The following is a 21,660-nucleotide window of genomic DNA, read 5'->3' as shown; positions in this document are numbered from 1 at the left end:
CCCCCTGTGTAGTCTGATTTAGGTTTGAATAGATGCTTATGTGTTGCATTTGAGTGTCAGAGGACCACTTCATTTAGCAGACAGTTGTTCAGCCCTGCTGTTCTGACTGCAAAACTCAAAATACCCAACCAGAAAATGTCTTTTCCCTGATGCACGACTTCCATGACTCTGTTAATACCCTGAGGTCACAGCACAGGGGCTCTGCTGCATCTGGTCTAATGAAACCCAGATCCCAATCCTGCACATGCAATAGGGTCTTTGTCATGTTTCTGTTCAAAAAACAAAACAGAAGCAGTGGAAATATAACCGTAACCCTTCTTCAAACTGCTGTTAAAACATCAAATTATGAATATGAAAAAACACAAACACAGCTGGAGGAAGGAGGACAAACAGTGAAGAAAAGCAGGTGAAGTGATGTAGCCTATTTGTTGTTGCCGCCCTTTGATCATGTATTCAGCTCACACAGTGAGCATGATGTCACTACGCTGTCCACAAGCACCAGATGAAAGAGCTACAACACCAGAGGAGAGAGAGAGATATGCATGAGGTCACATTAGGGTGTGTCCTGTTGTCGCTCCTCTCCTCTCCTCTCCTCTCCTCTCCTCTCCTCTCCTCTCCTCTCCTCTCCTCTCCTCTCCTCTCCTCTCCTCTCCTCTCCTCTCCTCTCCTCTCCTCTCCTCTCCTCTTCCTTTCCGCCATCCCTGACGGTAAATGCATGTGTGACATTAGACATTGCACACATCCTGGAAATGAGATCACCGAAGAGAGACAAGAAAGAAGAAGAGAGGAGAGTGAGAGGAGAAGGAGGAGGAGGAGGAGAGAGTGAGGAAGAGAAGGGAGGAGGAAAATAAGATCAAACAGATTATTTCAGTGACTCTGGGAGAACAAAGATAAGAGGGAGACCAGAGCGATGGAAAATAAGGAGGGAAGACCAAATGAAACAGTTGAGCATACCGAGATCACCCATGGGAGAAATTGGGAGGGAGAGGATTGGTGTAAAATAAAATAAAAAAAGCACGAGGGATGCAGGATGAGGAATCACAGACTTTACAGAACATGAAAGCAGCTGAACATTGGGGCGAGGAAGAGAAATGAGCAAATCAGGCCCTGAAGTCTCTGCAGGCAAAAGAGATTTAGATTTGAATCAATTTAGGGAAAAACAAGATGAAGATCTGCTGATGAAGTGGTTAGACTGTCCAGATATCGTTTGAAGCACCAGCACACACACACACACACATACACATACACATACACACACAGGCACATGGCCACTCCCGCGCTGCAAACCCTCGTGGCCTGTAAAAACATAAACAGTTACAGTAGCAGCAGCAGCAGCAGCAGCAGCAGCACGAGAGTCCTGATCTGAAGTCTGACATCATCTCTGAGTGTCTCAGGATGAGATCATCCCAACTCACTCCTGGTCTTACTCACTGCGCTGAGCGTGCGTGTGTATGTGTGTGTACAGAATTTTGAAGAAGTTTTATGAATATACAAAGAGAGTGTGTGCTTGTGCAGGTGTCCACGGTACAACAATTAGATTACTGGTAAAATACTGACCAGAGTGATCTAATTGAAGCTGAAGGGCTTTTACGAACATTGATTTTGACAGGCAGCGCCCTGGTATCAAGGGGAAACAAAGCCAATCCACCCACCTCCACACAAAGTGAAGTTTAATCCATTTTCTTGTGCGCCATAGACGACTTTGGCTTAAATAGTGTGTAGCTCAGCTGAAACTGGGATAAAAGGTTTAGATCTCTTTAGAAAAGCTTCAAAATGCAGTTATAAAGCCTTAAAAAAAAATCACGCTTTAAGTTCAACACTTAATCATGTTAAGTTCATGTGGATTTAATAGAATTTCATCATAATCCACAGGAAGAATACTGTACACTTTTTTTTTTTGCCAATGCAACAGTGATGTAAAGTTGTCCTGACCTCCTTTACTGTACAGACTTCAGTTTCTCCACGTTACTCCTCTCTCAGCGCTCGAAGCCTGTCTGGAACAGTCTGTAACCATGGGAACAAGGAGCTGACAAGTACAGTGAAAGAAGTGAATGACTGCGTCCACATTAGAGTAGGATTTTCTGAAACATTTCATATATTTACACGAATAAAAAAAGAAAAAAAAATGTCCTGCAGCAGGAACCTCTCTTCAAGCTGATGTCTGTGTTAGACTCTATACATTCAGCTACACACTGCCAACACTCAGCTAGATAATATGGAGTAGTTCAGTTCTGCTTGTAGCTCGCACACTCCTGTCTGCCAATAGGCTACTTTGCACCCACCTTCAGTTACAGGTTTCTCACAACACAGTTATTGAAACCTCCTGTGCTTTTCTCAAAACTGTAAACATAAAACTCAGTAGTCAAGATACTTTCACCAAACCTTGGACTCTTCTTACAAAAACCAAACCCACCTCAAACTGTTTCATCTGTGCTCAAAATCAAACACAGTTTCCAGATCATACACAAACCAGACAAACTAAAACATCACAGATCGCTCACAGAAAAATGGAAAACACAGTGCTCAGAGCCTGTAAATAAAATGTCTATTCTATTTAAGAGAGGAAATGTGTATGGCAAGACTGAGACCAAGAGCAGTAGCCTGGCTAATTTTTAGAGGAAATCTGAGCAGCTATAGACCATGTTCCTGTTTATGACAGTGAGAAGCTGCCATACACACCTGTGTTTACTATTATTCATCAGTGTGTTTTAACAAGTGAAATTGTGTTTACAGTTTTGAGATCTGCAACCGCTGAAAATTGTTTATGGTAAAAAAAAAAAGAAAAAGAAAAGGTAACACTTACAGTAACTACAACAAGGGTCCCTTAATTAACATTAAGTTAGTTAGTACATTATTACACATTAATTAACTGTTTACAGATATATTAACAATCATTATTATGTATTACTTACTGTAGGATTAGGAAACACATTAATATATGTAACCTATTAGTGAGCAGTTAATTAATGTTTACTACTCAAAGTTATAGTTAATAAATTAAAAGTTGAATTATGTAATTAGTTATCATTATGTATGCATTACTCAGCATTAATCAACACATTAGTTTATATAAAAATGCTTAATAATGTACTGACTAACGTTAATTAATGGACCCTTACCAAAAAGTAAAAAATAAAAAACTGAGGATTTGATTCAGACAATTTTAGCAATTCAGAAAAACTTCAGTCAGTGGTCATCAACTTCATGGTCATCAAGAGATGCTAATCTACTTTAGTTGAATGCTTCATCTAGGTGACTAACTAGGTTTACAATATAATAGCTGAAGTTACATTTTGAAATTAATTCTTAAAGGCCTGTTGTGAAAAACACAATCCCTAAGGGATAATGAAGGTTTCCATAAAAGGTACAGACAAAAATCCAACAGCAAAGACCACATACCTCATCAACTATTTTTATTGGTCTGTTGTAAAAACTAAGTCAGTCTTCTATTATTCAACCTTTAAGACCTCTTGTTCCAGGAAACAAAGCACTGCTGGTACAACAGGACACTTACTATAAGCTACCTTCAATTTTGAGCCTCACACAAGCCGCTGCTATTCATCTTTAATTACAACAACCAAGCTGTTACAGTTACAAGGTAAAAATGTAAAAACCCTAAAATAAAGTCAGTACCTGTGATGAGTGGTGCAGTTACACTTTAACTGAGGATAAACAGTTGAAAATGTTCCCTTTAAACGATTGTAAAAGGACCATAGGGGCTTTAGCTGGAAAATATGACCAATGAGTCATTCATGCCAGGACAGAGGGTATACATATAACTTCATCCAGTCATACATAGTCTGTTGGTGGCGCCATCTTCTGGACAATTGCACTAATGTTTCTTTACTGTAATATATCCAGTACACATGCTCAGTATATAACCTCTGTATATAGTCCCTACACTCCTGACCTCCCCCTTAGATGTTGCTCTTCTCCCTGCATAGATTAGATATATCAGATACTACTTACTTTTACCAACTGCCCCAAATCCTCTGGGGGCCTGAGGTCAACAGTTAGGTGTACCAGGCATCTCTGCTAATACACGTGAAGTTGCTTTGATGGTTTTACTAGGTTCCTAGAGTCTCTTTATTTGGTGCAGATGTTAAAGAGAGAAGGGGTATGTGTGCGTGAGTATACAATGACCCATGGTCCAAGGTGTAAAAAAAAAAAGGAGCTTTGCAGCGATGACAGTTATGAGTCTCCTGTGTGATGGACGTGATGTACAGGTCAGTGAGGATGAGGTATTCCTCAAAGATGAAGGTGATTTAATGGTTTTCTCCGAACATAATGAGCACTTGCCTGTCATTCTCACCGGAGCCTCGCTGATGTACTAACTGTGTCCCCTGACTGCTTATTATTACTAAGAGTCAAAGTCAGTTTTTTTTCATTTTCATTGGATGTAATAAATAAGCTGCCACTCTTACTCCTGTGTCTGCAAATGGTCACTATGTGGAGTGATGTGCTCAGAGAGTGAAGGTTTAACTGTCCGTCACTCTGCAGGACAGTTGGGATGACGTGTGCTGCTTCAGTGGAGAGGAAAAGACATAGGACAGTAGCAGAATAGCAGGGGTGAGGTGATGTTAACCACACTTTTTTTTTTTTTTTGATTCTGTGCTTCCATCCTCATGGTTTAATGTCTAATTACTGTATTATCATCAGGGATATCTACTCTGCTTTTATATTGCAATATTATTTCATCATATTATGTTCCATCACACTGGTATTGTATAGAACAGTACATACAATGCCAAATAAATCCATAAAGATATCATGAATTATATAAGGAATAATATTAATCAACAACATCAAAGAAGTGACACTAAGAAAAATCAGCAAGAGAGCTATTAAAAACATTTTATGGTAAAAAAAAAAAAAAAAGTCTACAAGGAAAGAAACATAAACTCCTGTGAAACTGAAAACAAGAATATTTTTAAATGAACTTTTGTACCTTGTTTCATTTTGTACAGAAGATTTCGACATCAGTTCATTTCACTTTATCGTACATCTATAAACATTGGCAATGCAGCAGCACTTAACTGCCACATGGGCTCGTGCTGTTCTGTCACCCTCTGCTGCCTGGAAAATGGATGAGTCTGTTTTTTATTGGCCACTGCTTACTTCATTACAGAGGCAATGGTCTGAAGTACCCGACTGCAGCCACAGCAGTAGGCTAGTCATTGTTTCCCACAGTGACAGTGTCATTACACAGATACAGTCATAATACATCCTGAACACAACTTTGTCTCACACATGACTCACTGTTAGAGTAACTGTCAACAGTAGCATAGAGCAAGATACATATAGATATATTTTCTACAAACATTTCCCATGAAGATCTTAATATCGCTGTCACTGGCTAATAGTGCATTGATAATTCATTTACTGACAGTTTCAAATTCCCTGCAATGTGTACAAATCACCAGAATGACTTGTATAACTTGGACTAGGTTGAGTGAAAAGGTAGCAGCTACTGTTTTTGTAGCAACAAAACGCTGTCTTCAAGTATTTTAATGTGGAATGTGAAAAATTTTCCAGGTGATCTTAAATATTCAGCCCTCTCCAGGTGCTTTCCATTTATCTGAGGAGAACTTTAACTACCATGAAATGCAAACACGACTTGTTAAATTAAATCAAACTAAGTGCTTTCCAACTGCCTACAAGTCGTATCAACATGAAAAGGCTGAGCGACCACTGCGCAGAGCTGTTTTCAATTTGTAATTGTCGTGGACGTAGCGTGGAGTATGAGTCTGCTGACCCACTTTCCCGGCACTGCAGCATCAGTAAGTCATCACATCCATATGGACACCATACGCAGTGAGGTTCTCTTATACATTCACAAATAAATCTAATCTGTGCTGTGTACGGTTCCTCCTCTGGAGCAGGCAGCAGAGCAGGAGGATCTACTTATAGCTGTGTATGCAGTAAAACGCAACACATGAAAATCAGGTTTATATCTAGAAAAAACAAAGACAAGAAAAAAATAATCAAAGCGTTGAGCAGCTTTTTTTCATTACTTCTGTGGTATGAGCTGGAGTGTAGTGTCAAGGACATGATCCCTCACAGGCTTCCCACACAACATTGTCGGTGTGGTGTGTTCAGCTTCTATCCAAGCCAGAGGCATCACATCTGGAAATCCAGCCCAAGTGTCTCCTGGGTGAATGTTTTTCCTCTGTACTACGCCTTAACTTTTTCACTCCTACTTTCTACCTGTCGTCTCAACCTTGGAGACAATTCTAGTTGCAGCTGTTGCAGGAGTCCACCTCTGCTGCTGCTGTAGCACCAGAGATGGTCATGAGAAACTGTGTTTACAAAGTGCATCCATTAAAGGGACATTGTGTAACTTCTCCTGTTATCTATTCACGAAAATCGATTATTTGGTTCAAAAGTCTGTTTTTCATTAATCAGTAATCCCTCCCATCAACAAACTGAAGTGTTCCTTTCAGCTCTGAATTTGCCGTTCATATCATTCATATCTACATGGAGCGGGTAAGCTCGGTGCTGGCTGCCATGTCGTGTCGCCATGTTTTTACGTTCAGTGGCAGTGTGACGGTAGGAAACCACGGAAACCCAGCGGAGACATCGGAGCTGTCGGCTCAGGTCGAGGTGGCGTCTGTGAAAAGTCACCGCGGTAACGCAGTGAGGAGGAATGGAGCGTTACACTGATGCTGCATTCACCTGCAGTCGGGCAGACGGCCGTCGGTAACAAACCATTTAGTCATGTATTGTTTTGCCTGGTGCTGACGGACCACTTGTTTACATAGAGGCTTGTTTATACCATTACCTGCAGCAGCTGTCGTCCGTCTGCCGTCTGCCCAATTTCACGTGAATGCAGCATGAAAAATACGATTGAGTTGCTTGCGATATACAACCACAACGCTAGATGGGAGTAATTCCTACACAATGAACTTTTAAATTCAGGACATAAATAGAGATAAACGGTGAAATTATTATTATTATTGCAGCATGAATAATTCTCAATGAGGCATTACTCCACAGTTCAGGATCAAGGTTTTTCAATGGCCTTACAGTAAATGTTGGGGTGGATTTGTTGTCTCTTTTACATTCACTATTATACATTATTATACAGGTACATACAGTACATGTATGGTAGAACCTAACCAAATACCACTGGTTAAAGAAATGAAGCTGGGCATGTCAATGCTTATCAATAGCGTAAAGCTACTTTATATTATAGCATCACCCTTGCTCTACTGATCCTTCTTAATTGATCTGTCAAGTGCTGATCTGTTTTAAGTACCTTCGACACATGTAGGTGTTGACAGGTTTGTGTTTTTTTTAGGATAACTACATGTGTATTGTAGGTTAATCAATGAGGCTAATCAGTTAGTGAGAAATCAGTCCTTCAGTGTGTCTGTTTGTATTATCGTGTGTGAGTGAGTGAGAGGCGTGTGTTGTGTGTTTTAAAAGCTGCACAGTGAGCAGATTGGTGAAAGGCTGAAAGACAGACACCTCCCCGCTGAGACGCTTATCTTTGTTCTCTGCTCTTCTACCAGGAGACAAGTGACCAGAGTCAGTGACCTCTGAGCAGCAGGGGAGGGGGAGAGGACAAAAAGACTGAGAGAGAAACACACAGGAGTTAAAGGACAGAGAAAGAAGAATTAAACAATGAAAGAAGAACAGAAAGAAGAAGCAGAAGGGATTCAAGTCACTTACCTAAACACACATACATGCCTCCTCTGCAGTGGCTCCGACTATCACACACACACACCAGACTGTGCTGTCAACTTGTTTCCCCCCACCTGTTTAATAAATGACTTTGGCCTCCTCCTACTGTAACAAAGGCATATTTTAAGCCAGCAGCCTCAATTAGAAACAGATCCAGGTGGTGACCTACTGAACAAACAAAGACTCGGGGTCACACTGAGGCGACCTTTGACCCACACTGGCAAATAGGTTTAACATTTTCTCCCGGGGATGCACAAGGTCTTTTCTTCTTCAGGCTGAGCATGTGTTTTCGAGGCTACTGTCATGGCTCATTTAACAAAATTTACCCTCCATTTACAGCTACTGTTAACCTCTTCACCAGCGGTGTTAGACCTCAGCTGTGAATGTGACGAGTTGCTAAAAATGAGCAATGAAGGAAGAAGACAGGAAGAGGACATTTGGGGATTTGGAGGCTACTGTCACTCAAAGTTGGTGTTTATGTCTCCCTTTATGACTTCCTATTAAAGCTGCTCTGATCAATAATTTTCAAGTTTAGAATAAATCAAATGCATGATGTGGGAGGACAATGTTACAAACTCAAATAATTAACCCTAATTATTCCACTGGCTCTAATGACCATTAAAAAATGGAAGTTCTCAATACACAAGCCTACATTTTCATTTTCGAAATACAGAAAAAGGGTTAGACATGCACTGCACTGCACTAAAATTAGCAAAATTAGCAGAGCTTGTGAACACGAGTTGCCAGTGCTGACTATTTTTCCTTCAGATGTTGGTGAGCAGAGCAAAGCTATAAGGAAAATAAATATTGGACTAACAATGCATTTTAATATTCTACTGCACAAAATATAGATACACAAACACTGGCAACACTACTAACTTATGGCTTTAATGAGACTAGTTATTTGGAACATCATTACAGTGAAAATCAAACTCAGTATCATAAACTTTCATTGTGTTGGTAGTTCAGTGGTGGGCTATCCTTCTATGACTGTGTTGGCTGAGAGTGTCTTGTTAGCATCTTTTCATGTAGGCCTAGGGTCATATGGTGCAGTTGGCTAACCAGCAGTTGGGTGCTCTAACAGTAGCTACGTTGTTTCTTTAGTTTTAGTGTGTTTTGGAGCTTGGTATCAGAATATCAGTTGTCAGAGACCAAACAAACTTAAGATTATTGTTATCTGGATAAACAGCTTGACAAAGACAAAAGTGTTGGTAGGCTATGTGTTTTGTTTATTATGTAAGACATACACAACTGCAACACTGACACTTTTACCATGATAAACTTTATAAGGTAATGGTATGTCAGCATTGTGTTCTATTGCCCAAAAATGTCCAAAACATTAATCAATGTAGCTTTAACCCAAATTGGAAAAGTAGTAGAAAATAGTCATTGGTATGCAGTGGGATTTTGTTGCCACGGAGCTCTAGTCTGTAAGCACATGGACAGACATGAGTCAATGAGAAATGCTAACTCAAACATGAAATGTCAGTCTATTTAGGATAAGGTAAAATTGAAAAAATTGCAAAGACATAGACATGAAGGTAGTAGCTAAAACTGGAGAGACAAGAACAAAAGAAACAAGACAATTCCCCATAGTGTGTGTTTCCCCCCTGTCTTTATTCTTCAGTCTGTGCTAAATTTGTTGTGTTCTCAAGTGGTCAGGCAGGGAATGCTGGGAATTTTGATCTACAACACAGTATAAGCAGCTCCATCTGAATTTTCTGTTCGCTTTCAGACTCAGAAACCTACACTGACTGTGTGTCAGTCACTGCTCTGTTTTGTTTTTACACGTAATCATGTTTCCAATTAACCAATTCTCCAACATCCTATACGTCATTTTATCAGCCAAAGTCAACCCACGCTGCTTCTCGGGGCTGAACTATTTCATTTCACTTAAGCCATATGATTTGAATTAATTTGGCTCCTATAGCTAGTGGCTTAATATATATAATATATAATGTCAGGCTACAATAACATCAGATATTGTTTCGTATTGTAACTCTGTCCAAGTCTTACCTGATTTCTGGCTCCAATGAGAAAATACACAGAGAACAGATGCTCTATGGTTTGTAATGGACTGGGTCATATCTTATTAGAGTATTATAGTTTTTTGTAGTGTTGCTGTGTTAAGTTAAGGTGGAAAGGACTGGTTATTGTGTTCACTGAAGTTTTCCAGGTTTTCATTGAATGTCTGTTGTGTTTAGACACTGTGAGATGTCTGTAAGTCATCACAGCTACCTCTGGCAGTGATTTGTGTGAAATGACACTGGCTACCTGTGATTGGCAGAGAGTGAGGGCCACAGTTGTTATGTAGCCTACATGTTATTAAGGAGAATTAGATTATGCTATGCTTCTGTGCTACAACCAGCAGTATCTTATGTTCAGTCAATGAATGATGAAGGAATCTAACATCCTTACTGAGAGGCACTACAGTATCAAAGAAGAGCAAATAAAATATAGATTTGTGCTATACATTTGAAATTCAAATATGGGTTCATCTTCATTCAAGACTTATAACAGGACAGATCATTTCCTGTCTGTGATAAGTGACTCACGTGAATCGGGTGAAGATGCCTGAACAGACCATTCTGCATTAGTTCAGGCCATTCATTGGCCAGATGTGTGTTTGAGGAAAAGTGAATTCCCCCTCTGATCTCAAGACCCGTCGGCTGACCACCACACTCTCATAAAAGCAGAGCCAGACCTCGGCCGCGCCTTTGATCACCTTACACCTTGAAGAACTGCTTCACATTTATCACTGTTTAAAAGGGGGCGCTCAGAGATCTGATGATCCGCTGCATTCCTTGTTTGTTCCATCATGGTGTTTTCTTAGAAGGCGTTTGTGTTTCCTAGCGTAAGACACTGTTCTACAAACAAGTCAAAGCTTTGGAAGACTGGAAAAGAAGGTTATGCCCTATTGAACAGATTCCTCACAGATAAAGCGCTGGGTGCAAAACAACAGTTGTTTGAACACTGTTTACATGAGTGTTGAAAACTCAAAGACTAGTACATTGCTTTATTTTTTGTGCATGTTGCAGCTTCAGTATTTTCTTCTGACTTAAAGCTGTAAAATGTTACATTAGTAAAGGATCAAATAACAATGTGTGATGTGCAATAGTCACTTACAGCTACAAACCCACAGAGGATTATCGCTTCACTCTGTAATCCCCTGAAGCTCTGCAGCATTGGACTCTTTCAGATTATTATTTTTCAAGTTTTACAACTTTACTGTTTTGGTTACTCTCACTTCTCAGCTCAGCCTCATTTTAAGTAGCCGGCAGCTGTTTATGCCTGATAATACATCACTATAGCAACGCCTCACAAACAAAACTAACAGTAGCTGGTGAATACAGTGGAACATTTAGCTGAATAAGATGATTTCCCTGAGCAGTTGGGATGAAACGAAAACATACGGTATGAAACCTTAAACTACAGAGTTCAGTTAAGTCACTCCAAGATGGATGTGTGATCAGGACGTGGTTTCCTAACACGTTTATCACATCATCTGACAGAACAGGACAGGGTTTGTTTCCCCCCCTTTGCACATTTTCAATTTGCATGTAAGAAAAACTTGAGATTGAAAAGATGATATTGATAAAAGAAAAACATACATGGCATGACATACATGAAATGTGTTTGTCCTTTAAGCCTCTTTACCACTGACAGGAAGAAAAACTGAGGCTGACTTCAGATTTGTCTGTTCCAATAGATACAGTAGGTTGCTTTAATTTTCATTTCTTAATCAAAATCTTTGGATTTTGGTGAAAACCTGCGCTAAATTTAGATAGAAACCAAGTTGAATAATTTAATTAGTTATCATTATGTATGCATCACTCGGCATTAATTAACATATTAGTTTATCTTAATAATATACTAACATTAATTAAGGGACCCTTATAGTAAAGTGTTACCCAAATGTTTGTAGTTTTTTGTTCTGCTTTTATACGCTGGTTTAAAACAATAAAAAATCATTCAGGGATTTTCGTCTCAGGACTGAAATACAAATACGTACATAACAAAGTGCACAGGATTCAACATGAGTGGTGGGAGTATATGTTTTAAAAGTATGACCCCACTTTGGTTTTCTCAGTAAAAACCCCTGGTGTGTGTCTCTTAACATCTCAGATCTCACCTTTACAGGTCCCGGCTGGTGTTTCCTCAGCGGTGTCGTTTAGAAGCAGGAAGGATGGAGGCATTCTTCCACCCAGGGCCTCCAGTTCTCCCTGTTCCTGTCCTCTTTCCACTCTGCTCTAAATCACAGCGGCAGGACCTGCAGGGGGCAGAGGGGAACATGAAATATGCAGCTCTGACATGCATGAAAAACTGTGACGGTGCAGCTCATTGCAGGAGCTGAGGCAGGCCAGATACAGATGAATAAATGGATGAGGGCAGGATGGATGGATACCCTGAACTAATGTCCACCCCCTCTGAGCCGGACACGTGTAGGGGGAAAAGGGGAAATGTGAGGAAGCCTGTTAGTCTTCCTTTCAAATAATGCCTCAACTACATCTCTAGAGTTTCAGTAAAGCTCTATGGCATTTAAAGGTCTGGAAAGTTCAAGTAATTGTTTCAGATGTGAAAGTTGTTCAGCAGATGGAGCGTGGATAGGGCTTTAAGATATATTTTAGCCTAATTATAATTCAGAATAATGGCGCTGACCAGATATGAGCATGAAACAAGTTCCACAGGGCATTTTCAAATAAAATGATTGATAATTTACCTGATATAATCTGAATTATTCTGATAAACCTTCCCATCTGGTTCTCAACTGGAGCGTAGGAAAATCACAGAAGGTAATTGGCAAATGCTGTTGGGCCCAGGTCTGGTTTGAATCACCTTCAAAAACACTCCACTACTTCTTCCTGGAGCTTCATGGAGCCTTATCATAACTGCTTCGCTGCTTTTGTTTTTAAAGGCCGATAATTGCATTTTCACTTGCTGCCTCCTTTCACCAGGCAGTAAAATGTCCCGGTGCAGATAGGGCGATCAGTTAGGACAGGAGCAACACTTCAGGCAGCACACTGTGTGCGTGTCGTGGGGGTGAAGAATGAGGCTTTACATTAAAGCTAAGACACCTGGTATATTGTGGAAAAGAGATAAGAGCACAGAGATGAAACACCACTGACAGTTTTATATTGGTTCAGTCTCACGTGAAAGCAACTGCAGCACAGATGGTTTTAAACAACAAGGTGAGGAGCAACTGGAGGAGCAACTAACCCAGAGATGATATCAGATGAGGTTCAGCTATTATTATGATGTATGTACTGGATTACAATAGCTTTCTAAAGACTATCGTGTCTTTTTCATTTTTAATAGCTCTGTTGGTAATGTTGGTGCCATTGCACCACTTTGTTACATGTGAAACGTCTCAACAACTGTTAAGGGATTGGCTACATGGTCCCCATGAGAATAGATCCTAAAGACTTCAGTCATCCCCTGACTTTTCATCATATACCACCATTAGCTTTGACATTTTCACTTTTGTGTGAAATATTTTCAACAAGAAATGGATGGATTGCCATGAAATCTGATACAGATACTAAAGGTTTCCAGATGATGTATTGCTCTGACATTAGTGATTCTCTGACTTACATCTAAACCCACGAAAGGTCAAAGTCTAAATGGGTTTAATACTTTGGTTTATGACCAAATACATGGATAACTAATGACATTCACATTGGTTAAATCATGCTACACTCAAAATGGATTCATAGCCTACTTGAGGTAAAGAGTTACTGGGAATCCTGCTGTAGATATGATGTTGGTTTAGATTTATATCTGAGTATAGGATTTCACTCTTTGATAACATCACCAAAGTGCTAAATAACTGTGTTGCACATAACCAGACCATGCCATGCTGTCATTGTGTTAACTATTTCATTCACATTTTACAGTAAAATAGAGCTACAGTATGTTACATAGGTTACTTTGTTTCACCTTGTTTCATTGTTGTGTCCTGGTGTTTGCAGCAGAGATGTTACTGTTACATGTCAGCCCTGTTTGATATCCGTTTGCTTCCATTGACAAAAATGTTTGACATTGTTGGTGATGGTGTGTTGCTACTATACTCATGCTGTAATGCTAATGTAGTGTTCATACCACACTAACATTGTTGATTCAAAAGATTCCATCTTCACCTTTCACCTTTCTGAATGAAGAATAATTATTCTTCTCAAGTGACAGTAAACATATCAAATGTGCAGTTTAAAGGGAAAACACCTAAACATCACTTGGACAATGCAAATCTACACAGAAAGTAGAGGGAGAAAACTCAAGCAGTCCAGACTGACTAACCACTTCTTGTAGTTTAGTGTGCTTAGGAGCAATGGCACAACCCTTAAATGTGCAACTATAAATTCAACCAAGTAAAAACATTATATCAGTATGTTCACATTGTTACTGAGTATGTTAGCATGTCAGTGTTGGTATTTACCTCAGAGCACCCGTGAACAGTTTCTCAGAGCTGCTATAGCATGCCTGACTTAGTCGCATTTGTCATTCACTTACATCTCGATTAGTTCCAGTTATTACATTAATCTCACCATGTACAATGTGCTTTAAAGATTAGCTCCACTCCCCCATTGCTCTATCAAAACTGCTTTGAAGAAGCAAGTCAACAGGGTCGTCATGTGCAGTTACAGAGAAGCATAAATTATCAATCATATTGCTTGGCAGTACAGTACAGTAGGGTACAGTACAGTGACACACACAGCCAGCCAGTATTGGTCACCTACTCTGCTTTGAGTTGTTAGCCTACTACACCCACTGTCTGAGCATTACACAGAGTTTTGGAATGATAATGTGAGAAAAGTTTCCATTCCTTTTTGGACCACAGTGCGATTGTTTGGATATTTTAACACATAAACAAAGTCATGAAGAAACTGTTACATACATGTGTAAAATTCCCCTGCAGTAGATACATAGTGATGAGGAGATACATTTTGCATTACCATTTCATTATTTACAGATGGAATCATCATGATTAGATTTTTACATGTGTTCTCAGTGGGTTAAAGCTATGGTGCTTAACTTCTACGTGTCTGTAATATCCGTTTCACCCAAGCCACTACAAGAGGAGATGATACAACACTGATTAAGCCGTTCGGCTCCTCTAACACCTCGCGGTATTTTTCAGTAGCCTATTTGTTCTTTTTGTATTTGGTGACGTTGGCGACATTCCCACGCTGGCGCACAGGAAATAATGGTGCGTTTCAGGCAACCTGTAACTCGTGTTTTTCCGACCTGTGAAGTCACGGATCGTAAGTTACGAGTTTGACGGCGTTATAGTGTACCTTCACGGGTAACAGGTCGGAAAAACACAAGTTGGAACGCCACAAAGTCGTAAGTCGTGACTTGAAGTGGTAACTTACGGGTTCAACTGCCTGCCTGGAACGCAGCATAACGCGTTCTACTCATAGACCGTAAAAAATATGGACGTAGCATCCGTGACGTCACCCATTGGTTTTGGGGAGTCGTTTCTGTGACTCAAATATGGCGGCCTGAACAGCGCCATGTTGGATTTATCAGCCGAGAACCCGCCCACTGGCCTTGAAGCAGCTGTCCGCGGACCGCTCCAGACCTGTCACTCAACGTTTCCGCGCCCTATTTGACGAGAATTTTAAACCTAATAGTAAAACGGTAGAGTTAAAAAAAAATTCACCCCCCTCAGAGTGTGTGCGGGGTAGAAACTATCGGTTGAGACCATCATGATCATGTTTATTGAGGATGTAAAGTCGGCGATTTTAACATGGGGGTCTATGGAGAATGCTGCTTTCTGACACCAGCCCCCAGTAGCAGCCGAGAGGATTACAGTTTTTTGAACGCAGAAGTGAGCTTCACTTCTCAGACCGACAACTGCCCCCTTGGTTCTACTTCGTTTTACCTGACAACGAGAAGGGAGGGGGGAGGAGAGCGCTGCTAGAAGCAACTTGGCGGAGAGCCCGAGGGAAGCGACCAAGAGGTTCAGAAGTAGAACCTACTAAAAAGAAAAAGCCTTCCTGTTCGGCAGAAGGTCTGTAGCAAAGAGAGTGAAAGAGGGGCGGGTTACACCGGGCCATACGCCATATTGAGGTGCCGGCCGTATCGTTGTAATAACGCAGAAATCCTCTAGGGGGCGATAGAAGTTACGCACTATAGCTTTACGTAAGTCCAAAATGCACCAAGTGAGAAGAACTAAAATGTTTTGGGGGCTTCATTGCACACCAAAGGTCGACAGCCAGAATCAAACCCAGGATGCTGTACTTTTGTGCTACAGTATAACCATTAGGCAGAAACCACAGAGCTGTAGAAATATCTCCGCTAGCTTGTAGCTTGATGAACTTTGAACAATACAGTATGTGGCACATGGTATAACTAAAGACAACAGTCCTGTTCTCAGACTCTGCAGAGTTACTGAAGATTCAAGGTTTTCACCTGACAGCCACCATAACTATCAAGTGGCCACTGCCCCCAAATAGAGGAATGGGACTGTTTTTCAAGCTGTCACCATGGCAGCTCAGGGGAAGTGTGGAGTGATTATAGTGCGCTACAGGGAGTGAGCGTCAAGCTCTGGGGTTTGGGAGGACAAAGTGTGAAACGTCTGTGTGTGTGTATTTAAGTGTGCATGTTACACTGTCTGTCAGGTCTGCAGCTTCAGGTCTGGGTAAGCCCTGCTTTGTTGGCAGTGCTTTGTGTGTATCTGTGCATGTGGGTGTTTGTGTGTGTGCGTGGCAAATTAACTTCTGTCTCTCTCCATTTAGTCTGAGGCCTAAACACACATGACAGCCCCTCACTGTTGCTGCTGACCTCCACAGCCAGCAGCCTTCAGCCTTAAGCCCCCATCAGCAGGACGCCTCTTCTCAGCGCAGCAGGGAGGAGCAGCTACTGGAGCTGCAGTCACACACTTTTAATGGACAAACTGAGCTTGAAGGCCTGAAATTAGAAGTCTCTGTTGTCTTTTGCTCCAACTTTAGAACACATTGTGATCTAGTGTTTATGTGCCCAGAACAGGTGGAGCCGTCTACCTGATAAATGATGCAGATGACTGTCCTGACTGATCTCAATTAGTAGAAGATTGTGCCCCAAATAACTGTTTTGCAATTGTATTTCAGCGTTTTAAAAAAAAAACTCCTCTTACATGCAGCCATCTCACACAAAGCACAAATGTCTGTGCTTATTTGTAGCTGTACACATCACTGAATGAATTTATAACACATTTGCAAGCATTTAGTGTATTTTAACATCACCCAGATGTGTAGCATTGCAACACAATTGCACAGTAATGACTGTATTTTAAATCACTAGTCCCGTCAACGTGTTCTCAAAGTTTTGTTTAAATTCAAACTTAATAACAGGATCCATATGAAAAAACACACATACTGTATAGATATAGTTATAGCCTACTATATGTACTCAGAGAGGCTGATGTTAGGTAGATAGATAGATAGATAGATAGATAGATAGATAGATAGATAGATAGATAGATAGATAGATAGATAGATAGATAGATAGATAGATAGATAGATAGATAGATAGATAGATAGATAGATAGATAGATAGATCTGTCCCCTTCTACTCTCCATATGGGTGCAATCATACGTAGTGTATTGCCTAAAACTGTTCATGCCTGTCGAGGACTTGGATAAAGACTAAGCTGGAATCCATGGCTCATCTCCTCAGCAGTCCCCTGAAGACAACACAATGACAAACAGCCTAACAGAAGCACCACAAACAGGTGTTACACATTACACTCTGTTAGCAAATGAGCCCCTTCAGAGCCGTGATGAAGTCAGACTGAATGGTTGGAGACGCTGCACAGGAGTAAATTTAGCCGCAGCTGAAGCATCAGAGACTTGTTATAAAGACAAAATGTAGACATAACATAGTGACCCACAATGAAAAAAAAAACAGGTTGAGTCGTCCACTGTGATGGCTGTGTTGCTGTTGCAGTGCCTGCAGGTATGTGCACTTCAAATAGATAAAGCAGCATGATAGATTTTTCTAGACAAAGTGGTTATGAGTTGCTCACAGGCAGTGAGACTCCCGTGGACGGAGATATAAGTTAACAGCTAGCTGTCAAAAACCGGACAACAGGGAACTGAAAACTTAGGTATTCATAAAGCTGCTCAGAACAGATCTAATCACCACTCATGTCATTCAAACGGTCACTGCAGGATGTCGATGTTCATCATCATCATCTTGCACACATTCAGACAGGCCTGACAATTTAACAGTTAATCCTGTTAAATATTGATATCATGATATTGGTCTTGACATGTTTAGCAGCTAGCACACAGCTAAACGTTGAGAAGAATTTAGCAACTTCCAGTGAGAGCCAAATACTTTCTTCAGGAGATGGTGGAGACCTGAAGAGAGCAAAAGGAAGATTGAAAGTTGAACTTAACATTCATCACATGGTCAAAGAGACTGCAAATGAAGGTTAATGTTTTGACTAATGGAACGATCATAGTGGTCATAGTAACATAACTCATTATTAAATCGGTGTTATTAATACAACTCATGCACAAAGTGGCCAAAATCAGCAGGTTTACATTGCACCGACTAAATAACCTAATGTCCAAAATCTCATCATCATTTTAACTGTCCAACAGAACTGACAGAAATAACAGTAAACAATTGTTCACTTTGCTAGCTAATATACTATTATGTTTGGTTGCTATTGATCTCATCGGCAGGTTGAGTTTGAAAATTTATTCAATAATAGTTTGAGTGAAAGAAAATTTGACTGACTTGTTTTTTACTGTGATACGAGCTCAGTCTTCATTTGTGGAATGAAATTAGCTGACCACATAACTTTTTCGGCAGTTATAGTTGAAGAGCAGTGAGCACTCTTTCACTTTTCAACTCATTTCATGCACTTAAAGCTGAATACCATAGACGACACCACATCTTATGTTGCAAAATGAGATTTAGAGACTACGATGGTGGTAGAAGTTCATAATGCTCTCGTACAGATAAAATTCCTCTGTAAACATTCTCACTGGAGGTCATGTGCTATTGAAGGCGGGCCAAGGTCAAGTAAACACGCTAGCTGGATTGCTTCGGCTCCCCAAGTAGTCGTTGGCCACCTGCCGCTCGACTGCGCGGCTACTGGGCCTCTGGAACCATAATAGTGTTTCTGTTACTGACACTATGTAGGCAAAACACAATTAATTCCCACCACCCTGCTTACAGAAAAGTGTTAAACATCATGCATGTGCCAACATATAATTTGTTAAATGTGTTTGTGGCTGTTTGTTGCCTTTATACGGTACATCTTTAGTATAAGGCAAGTTGCTCAGAGATGTCTCCCAAATGGACACTATGGTACACGTAGTATATACCTTTCCCACACTTATATACTCACACTCGCACACACACAGTCTCTCCAGCCTGGGCAGACACATCCATTAGACGGCCCCGGAGCTGCTGCCTCTGAAAAGGGAGATTCCCAAAGTACAGTGTGAAATTAAAGCAGGTAATGTCAAAGGAATGTTTTACCATAACATGAGGCCTGTGGAAGGAGGTGATGACTCAGTGTGTATATTTCACACAATGCACTGAGCCATTAAGATAGCCGAGTAACTTGACAGTGATGGACAAATTAAGGCATTAGAAGTTAAATGGGGAACATAGGCTCCATTGCACTGTAATTTGTCAAATATACAATTTCTGAAGCACTGAGACATTTTAGTTCTTCAGTTGAACCCCCTCAGACAAATTTATTTGAAATGCATCCTGTTGTTTAGTGATTTAGAGGCGGTGATGTTACAGTCTTATGAGCCCAAGCACTTTGCCTGCCAGTTCTTAGAGATAAAAGGGAATCCTGTTCCCAGATCAATGAGCACTGACTATCTCTAACTTTTTGCTGGGGTCAAGGTGGTTGGCAGTCTGGACTCCCACACACAGCCAGCACACACACACACAGTTATTTGTGCTGGACACTCATGAAAGGGAAATCCTGGTATTTTCCAACCTTGGTCCTAAAAGCCATGCCAGCATTTAAACACAGTTGTAAATTCACAAACAGACGCAACTTTTTTGTTTGTTTGTTTTGCATTGCTTTACTTTAGCCTGCAAACGAGGTGAATAATAAAATTGGTGACATTTCGCATACAATAGCTTGAGAGTCCAAAATGATGAGAGCTTTTTTGGCTCTAACAAGCTTGTAAACTGACAGTTAGCAATGTTAGCTTGCATAGTTATAGTCCCATTTACAACTACTCTTTATTTAATGAAATAATGTATAATCCCATAAGCCAATACACCATAACAAACAGTAGAGATAGTGAGCTGTTGTCACTGCCCAACACTACAACAACTTCCTATTAGCAGTTACTATTATAGTTCCCCAGCTAGTCCTGTTTGTTTGAATCACCATGAGTCCAAATAAAGATGAGTTAGCTCTAACTCATTACGCACCAGTCAGCTAAACAAACTAGCTTCTTATCATGGGCATGTCTAGATTTTTCTCAGTCATCAATGAGTCATGCTCTTTACAGGAAAGTTTTCTACCTCCGGTGATTGTGTGGACCAAAGGCAGCAGGAACACCATCTCCTCTACTGCTGCTCTGCTACCTTCTCCTCCATAGCTCCTGGTGTAGCCTGCAGCTCAAATAAAACCATTAAAGTGAAAAACCTCAACATCAAAGTCACAATAATCCACTGTTTCCCCATTGCTACTGTAGCAGGTAGGCTACACACCCTGACACCTCAGTCAAACTTGCTGGTGTGTTCAGGTGACCAGGTACTGTAGCTATTACCTTGATGGCCACAATAAAGTGAAGGAACATACTTGAGATTTCTTTTTCAAAACTGCAGTAAACTGCAGGATTTGAGATTCAAAGCATTTCATTCAAGGCAATTCAGAGGCTCAACAGGTCATTGTCTGAAAAGAGACTGTGTGAGAGACTAGAATCTTGCTTGGATATGATATATGGTCCATATCGTCCTATAAGTAGCCTCCTACTCAAGAGATCTTAAGGAATGGGCGCTGAAAGCCACAAGTATAAATAACTGTCTGAAGCCAGAACCCACAGACAGTCCTTTTTACACTATTCTCTACAGTATAAACAGCTTTTTTTTCATCCATGGGATGTGCCGGAGTAGCAGTTACACCTTTGCTTTTCTTGATAATTAAAAGTGGTGAAGGTTGAAACACTGGTGTGCTGTTCTCTAACACACAGCCCCTCAGACTTCAATGTTGAAAACGGTGTGTTGAGGGCACTATTCATTCAGTACTTTTCATGTTTTTCCTTTCCATGAACTATCAGCTCTACGTTTCTCTCCATCCTGTTGGCTGCTGCTTTCTGTATGCTGTCAGAGCCGTGGGCGTTGAGGACGGTGGACCAGCGTATGAATGCTGGGCTTTGTATGCTGGCACCTCTAGTGTTACCATTTAGGTGGAGGCATGAGAGGGGAAAAACATAGGGCTCTTCTCTCTACTCCCATATAAAACCCTTACTTTTAATAAGGAATTCCAGTCTGGTGCTTATGATTTTAAAAACCTAAATTAATTTTGTTGAGCTCATTCACATGAAAGCGCACAGGGGAGCTGGGAAAGTTCTATTTTAAATAAAAAAGTAAGTTGTTATTTGAGGTACAAGCAGTAGCAGCAATTACATCTCGTTGGGCAAAGCCTCTTGCTTGGAGGGAAAATTTGCAGGAAGGCAGGCAGGGGAGGGTGGAGACCACTGAAAAGTCTTATTGGCAGTTCTATGAGGACCAATAACCAACTTTGCCACTAATCTTCAGTGTGCATATTCAGGTGGCAGTATCTGTTTCAGCTAAACAACCCACCTGGGCCATTTTTAAGTGAGGGTGAACTCCCACGTGCCTCGCCAGATCAATACACGTCAGCTGGGACAAAGAGCGCCTTTTAGAAAACAAAAATTCCAGGTAGCGGGAATCCAAAAGTGAAACAGAGGTAGTGTGGTGTTTGCTTTGGATGAGGTTTCACTACTACACTGCTGCCTCTGCAGCTGAACCTGCTGCTAA

This window comes from Trachurus japonicus, chromosome 24 (assembly GCF_045865225.1).
Source record: "Trachurus japonicus isolate A0001 chromosome 24, Traja_1.0".
Classification (NCBI taxonomy): Eukaryota; Metazoa; Chordata; class Actinopteri; order Carangiformes; family Carangidae; genus Trachurus; species Trachurus japonicus.
The sequence above is the reverse complement of the archived record's forward strand: the minus strand, read 5'-3'. Positions refer to the sequence as shown.